At 44.4% G+C, this 7,262-nt stretch overlaps 1 long non-coding RNA gene across 1 annotated transcript in view; it reads right to left on the reverse strand.

Moving 5' to 3' along the window:
* Positions 1 to 1,157: 1,157 nt before the first annotated feature.
* Positions 1,158 to 7,262, reverse strand: part of LOC148216499 (uncharacterized) — a 28,620-nt gene continuing 22,515 nt past the window's right edge. The window contains exon 3 of the long non-coding RNA XR_015795293.1: positions 1,158 to 3,711. This is a non-coding gene — a long non-coding RNA (uncharacterized LOC148216499). The remainder of the gene's footprint in view (positions 3,712 to 7,262) is intronic.

Consider the following 7,262-nt stretch of genomic DNA (forward strand, 5'->3'; position numbering starts at 1 on the left):
TCATACATGGCTCATTGGCTGGCTTATACAGATGTGTATGATGCTAGATACAATCCAGGAAAGGACAGTTCAGAAAATGGTTCAAGAGTAGTAATCAATCAAATTATATAATCAATCAATCAATCAAATTATATACATTGAGTGAAAAGAGGCAACATGTGCCCACTGAATATCAAGCAGGAAAAAACACACCTCTTAAACTGGCAATGAACTAAGTCCATTACAAGTGACATAAGACTGTCTGAGATGGGTGGCCATAGAAATTGAATTATATATATATAATTCACTCAAGAAAGCAGTTAATCAGGAAAGTTGGTTATAACATTCTATTCTTTAAGGATCACTGCAAGTAGCTACGGATTTGGATTTCTGAACCATTGTTCTCCATTATCAAACAAAAATATTGATAGAACAGCCTACATAAACACAGCAAAGCCCAGTCTGTGATGGATTTAGTCTGATCTGGCTGTTAAGGAACATAGGGACAGAACATGAAGAAAGAGCTGAAGATACCTAAGGAGAAAATGATTCACAAATTTCTAGAGTCCAACCTGAAATGACAGGAAATGTATCTTTCCTCTTTAAATGATCTTGGAACTTGTATTTCCAACATAATTTCATAATGTCCCCTCCTCTAAATTGTGCTCCAGATTTCTCCTTGACTGACAGGTTTGTGTAGATCACATTCTCCTCTGTCAAGGGATGTGTCATAAGCTGTGCTGAAATGTTCCATCTACCTATCCATTCATCCATCTCTCTCTTTCTGTCTCTCCATCCATCCATCCATCTTTCCCTCTCTCTCTCTCTTCATCCATCATCCTATCTATCTATCTATCTATCTATCTATCTATCTATCTATCTATCCATCCATCCATCCATCCATCCATCCATCCATCCATCCATCCATTCGTCAATCATCTATTTTACCTTCTGTGCCTTTTCTGGTATAGGCAGCAACTGCAGACTGGCTTCTGAGAGGGTGCAGGGTTACCAATATAACAAACAAATAGATCAATATAACTCGGGTGGGTGATTGCTCTTTCAGCAACAATCAGAGCTGTTCCACAAGTGAGCTGGCATAGACTTCAGTTTGTCAAAAAAATTAATGTTCATTTGGGTTTCATTCAGCTAGATTGAAGGTGACTGATCAGTATAAATTATGTATTGGGTCTGTCCAAATATAGTTGTTTATTCATGCATTGACCAGAAGCATCTCCTCTTTTCCCATCCAGCATATATGCTCAAACATGAAGCCCAGGCATTGAACACAGACACCAGCTTTGCTTGCAACTGTATTTTGAACCCTTATAAAATGTCAAGCCTGTGACATCCAAGCTTATATCTCTTCCCACAAAATGTCCCAATAATAGTACTAGTAATAACAATAATAATAATGTCACATTATTATTACTGTATAGTCCGCTACTATAATTCACCTATTGTTTTATTCACCCTCCTGTTTGGGGAGTTGCAGTTAAAACTCATTCTGGTTAACCCAGATTTATTGAAAAATAAACAAATAGTCATTGGTTTGGTCATAGACAAACCTTGGTTGTCCCTACAATCAAATGTTAAATTATCCTGTTCAAATCAACAGTGATTTCCCAAGTTCAATTTGTTTAAAGACACCCCCAAATCATTTCCCCCCCTCATCAGGAAATTGAGATCGGAATACAGGAATTGTTTAATGAAGGGTTTGTGCCAGGATTTACAAGTGTTTCTCTCCAATGAAAAAGTTTCATAATATTTAACAGATTATTTTCCCAGCCTGCTAAGTGACATGAGAGCAATTCTGTACAACCTGCACGAGAACAGTTTAAGGAACAAAAGCAAATGTGAATTCTGAGACCTCTCAGAAATAGATTAAGCAGTTGGTAAGGAGAGTTAGAAGTTGTGACAGATTTAGGAACATACTGCAAAAGTGCAATGGATAATTTAAAGTGATCAAATAGTACAAAACTCATTTACACGTATATATCTGTGTATGTGTTATCTATATACACATAGATTACAGCATAGATAAAAATTGCTAAAGGGCAATAAAAGAATTTAATTGCAATGCCTGACAAAGGTACCCTCAGCTGCCAGATATCTTGCAGGCAATTAATCCTCTTTTCCTTTACTTTTTAATTAATGAATGTAGTGAGTTACATTATCTAAATCACAAAAAATTGATTTCTCTCCCTCTCAGAACTGTAGAACACAGCTTGGGTTTCAGGATTCTGATTTGCTTGTAAAGATCAGAGCCAGGGAGATAAAATACACTGGATTTACAAAAAAGACAAATAAAGATACTCATACAGTACGTCATCAAAAATGCAACAGGGTATGTGCCAAACTCCTATATCTTACGTTAGAAGAGAACAGCATGTGATTAAAATATTTAGAAGTCCATAGATATGTACTTCATGTGTCAATATGTCTGTTTCTCCCACTGTGTGTGTGTGTTGAAACACAAACACACACATGGGCGCACACACACAATTCATCTCAGATTCTGAACGTTCATGTCCAGCCAAATAACTTCAAACAAGTAATTTTATTTCCCTATAATTAATATAATTCCACTAGGAATTTATGCAGTTGAACAATTAGCCATGATTTCACCCAAGAGTCTTCTTAATGACAGCTTATATACTGCACCCTGTTGTGCAGATGAATTATTTGGGAGTTTAGACATTGTAGGAGGAGACCTATGATAGCCCAAAATCAGAAGTCTGTAGCAGCTTTTCTGAAATCTTAGTTGGCAAAGATGCTACCCAACTCTCCTTATTTTAAGGAGTTCAGATGCCCTGTTATATCAGTGGATGAGCAAGGTCAGCAACCAACGGTACTGAGGCTAAACCTACCCAAGAGAAGATAGGGTTCACTGAGACAACGGTTGAGGAGTGTGTGTCCATCTAGAGGGGACTGAGCAATAACTCCCAGCATTCTTCACCCCTAAGCTTTCTGTCTGGGGCTGCTGGGAGCTGTAGTTTAGTAAGATCTCTCAGCATAAACCCATTTCTTGCCTTGCAAAACCAATAGCAGATGAAACTTTCTATTATCAGTATTATGGTTGCTGTTGGAATGAAGCAGCCTCCTCTGGACGGGTGCCCTCCGGATCTAATAAACTAAAGTCCGCATTGCTTCCAGGCTGAATGATGTGAATTGTGAACACATCTGGAGGATGTCTGAGGGAAGAAATCTGAAAAGATAGAAAGTTGGGCGGGGGGTGGCTTTTAGACAGGATGGCTGTTCTGCAGCCTAATCTCTTTCTGTAGAAAAGCAGGGGTGGGGGAGATTGAGTAAAGGAACAGCCCTGAGAAGATTCCACAGACCCACGAGAATAGGAAAGTGGAGAGAAAGTGGATTATAAAGTTTGCAATGAAATTTTAGTGAGAGAGGATATGGCCATTTTTACCTGACAAAGCATTCCCTACAGAAACGGAGTGACTTTGTTTATTCCTCTTTTCTGGGGGAAGGTGGGTGGAGAAGGGATATCCTTCCTTTTTTAATCTGGATCTAAAGCCCTTTGATCAGATTCATGCCTCCACACGCAGCTTTCCAGCGCCACCCCTAGAGAATGCGGGAAACTGTGTCTTTCTTTCTTTCTTTCTTTCTTTCTTTCTTTCTTTCTTTCTTTCTTTCTTTCTTTCTTTCTTTCTTCCATCCATCCATCCATCCGTCCATCTTGCAAATGCAACTCTGGCTGGAGTTGAAAAACAATATCTAAAAATGATAAAAACAGTATTAATATCTTTTTCTTCCTCCCTGTCTCGCACACACGCACACGTCTGGAGCAAGCTACAGAAACGAGGTCCAGTGTATTTATTGGCTTGCTGGTTTGTTTATTTGCAAGACGCAAACGATCATTGCTGCCAAAATAGCGTTGGGTAGAAGAGAATCCGCTCCGACTCGAAATCTGTGGCAAGCAAGTGATGCGTGACTCTGGGAGGGAGTGTGTGTGCGCACGCGCGCTCGCGCGCTCGCCAGGTCAGTTTCAAGACCTCCCAGTTCACACCCCTGGGAGGGAGAAGATACGCAGGCGACGGAGAGCCCCTTATTGAAACTTGTAGACAACTCAGCCGGCAGATCCGGGACAGCCAACCCGAATTAAAAACGGGCTCAGAAATGGGAAGGGTCTCCGCCGCGCAAGAACTAGTCGAGGGATCGAGTGGCGTGCATATGTTCTATCACGCATTCAGCACTGCAGACATTTCAGAAGGAAAGTCAACCGAATTGGGGCCTTTTGGTTTGGCTTTAAACACCCCCCCCCCCCATACACACAGAGAGAGAGAGAGAGAGAGAGAGAGAGAGAGAGAGAGAGAGAGAGAGACGCGCACGGAGTGATGTTCCGGCTCTTTTTCCATCTCCACATTTAGCGAGGAAAGACTCCGGAGTCGCTTCTGTTTCTTTTAATAGCTCTTGGAGACGGCGGCGGCTCCTCCGAATTGCTCGAGAGGGTGGGTCGGAAGTTCCCCCGAGCGGAAAAGGCTTCTTCTGGTCCTCAGCCGCGGCTAATCTGGTCCCACTCCAGAGTAACGCCCTGTGCGCCTCAACCCCGGATTCCCGCTGGAACGCTTCGGCCCCAGACTCGCGGGGCTGCGTCCCCTTAAACTGGGCAGGTGATCCAAGGCCGCTGCGGTTCTTAAGTGAGGCCGAGACGCCCCCAGGCATGGGCCTGCCCCGAGCGGCCCCGCCCGCCTTCGGGGACCTATTCATTTCTTCTGCGGACCTTTCCTTTCGGACCCGCGCAATCGGCTGAATCTGATCATGCTGAAGATAAAGATAAAGATGAAGATGAGGAATGAAATGGGGAGGGGCTTGTCCACTGTTTCAGTCCTGGAGGAGGAGGAGGAGGATTATTTCATCCATCGACTATCACAGTCTTTAGACTGGGAATTTTCCAATGATTTGAGTTTTAACCAAGAGCTAGGAATCATGAACATATCTCCCTTGTATATAAGGATAATACATACACATATACATATATACAAATATGCAACTATGCATGTGTGGTATGTGGGAATAATAAATCTCCTCCTCCTCCTCCTCCTCCTCCTCCTCCTCCTCCTCCTCTTCCTCCTCCTCCTCCTCCTCCTCCTCCTCCCATGAGCTTACACCAACTATGGTCAGATATAAAATTTAGACAATCCCATAGAGGACAATCCCAGCCACTACCATAACTGTTTTCAATCTTGTACATCTGATCAGTAACACCAACCATTCCTTGGTAACACCAGCCATATTCATCACAATGCAATAATTATTGGTTCTCCTCTACTGATCTCTGGACAGAGTCCATGCAACATACAAGAAGACTTGGGGTCTCTGGCTAGGCACGTTTGGGTGATATCTTCAAGATCCCATCACTCTCAGTTGGTCCTGAAGGGGCTTTGTAGTCCAGCATACCTGGAGTAGATGGAGCAGATATGGGAGTGTGCATGGTTCTCCAAATGTTGAACTGCAATCCTATGTCAGCCCTGAATATGGCATATTGGGAAGTCCAGTGGTGACCTTGACCCCAGTATCCTTCCCGCCGCCCTCCTGCTCTTCTTCATTTTCACCATTTCCTCCTTGATGGTGGCACTTTGCATATCCACAGGTGCCTGTCACACAAATTTTTGGGGTTAGGCCTGTTGCCCAGGCCTGGCTTTTCACCCTCACCTTTGAGATGGAGGCAGAAAAAGTTGCTGGCCAAGATGATGGGAGATGTCGCTCAACTTTCTGATGCCCTTCAGATGGCAACACCAGTTCCCATCCTCTACCAGCAGCTGGCATGGGCTTGCTCTAGGGCTCCCCAGCAAAGTCCTTGAAATTGATTTGTGAATGTGACCTTTCTTCCTTGCAGGATGGATGGAAGAAACAAAGGTTATGGTGCCCCGCAGTCATAACCCAGGAATACATTTCACCAAACTCAGTCCTACACATCATTGATGAATAGGAACCTTGACATTCATACAACCCCCCAACCCTGAGTTATTACAACTCAGTTCCCATGTTTACATAATCTCTGATGCCCAAGGAAATAACTGTCTTGTAGTTTCCCTTGATAGCCTGGTTCTGAGGATGGGTTTGTGTGCAAAGTTCCCATGAAAGCACCTATTTTACATCATCATCATCATCATCATCATCATCATCATCATCATCATCATCATCATCAGACAATCACAACTAGCTGCTATCCAGTTTGATGCAAGAGATCCTGAAGGATGTGTTGCCTGCTGAGAGTAAAAATATATGGGGTGGGGGTGGGGGATAAAAATATTGGAAACTGAGTTTGAAAGGCTAGACAAGAGGCACTACAGATGCCCCCTCCTCTTCGTTTTTCAGGATGACTTCTCTGGGGAGGGGGAAATAGAAGTGGGAACATACATTTTCCAGTCAGTCAGTCAAAGAGAGTGAAGATTGACAATGGGGGCATTTCCAGCGTGTGAGGCGCTTCTGGAAGGTCTCTGCCCGATCGGACTCCTATCTCTGTTTCGGACTCGGTGCGAGAAGACCCCAAAAGGCTCACATCCAAAGCGCCTCTTCGCTTCTGTTTGTCTTCCTTTATTCCTTTCCAGTTTTATGTTGCTCTCTTTGCCGTGATAAGCCGGAGCGGGGCAGAAGCTTCGCTGGTCGCTGCGGCGGTCCGCTCGGGAGCCTGGCTGAGATGATGTGTCCCTCCGGGGTTGGGGTGGGGCTGGGGAGGAGAACCCGCAGCTCCCGAAAAGAGATGGAGGATGCGCGCGGGTCCTTCCCATGAAAAACCGGGCGAGGACATTCGACCTACATGTGGCGTCCGTATTCGGGTGCCGCTTCAGCTTGTTGCGCGACCCTCAGACATGTGGTTGATAAACCATGGTTTAGCGAATGGGGAGAACACAGCCAGTTAGGATTTATTCATTGTGCTTCACTCGCGTCTTTTAACCACCTCCTGATTCTTCAGGACAGATTTGAGTCATCAGTTCTGAGGAAGGAAGGAAGGAAGGAAGGAAGGAAGGAAGGAAGGAAGGAAGGAAGGAAGGAAGGAAGGAAGGAAGGAAGGAAGGAAGGAAGGAAGGAAGGAAGGGAGGGAGGAAGGGAGGGAGGGAGGGAGTTCCAAGTATCCTGTGCCCTTAGGTGGTGAATATAGCCAATATTGCCCGGTTACCCTGTGATGGAGAAGCTAAGTTTGGATTCTGTTCAAAGAGAAGCCAACCCCATCCCCAGAAGGGCTTCCTCGAGGGAGGGAGAAAGAAAGGAGGGGAGCTTAATCCCCCCCCCCCCCCCGCGCAAACAAATTAGAGACCAGCCGC

This window comes from Python bivittatus, unplaced genomic scaffold (assembly GCF_059951505.1).
Source record: "Python bivittatus isolate LINGU-HERP-01145 unplaced genomic scaffold, Pbiv_v1 ctg000190_np1212, whole genome shotgun sequence".
NCBI classification, from domain to species: domain Eukaryota; kingdom Metazoa; phylum Chordata; class Lepidosauria; order Squamata; family Pythonidae; genus Python; species Python bivittatus.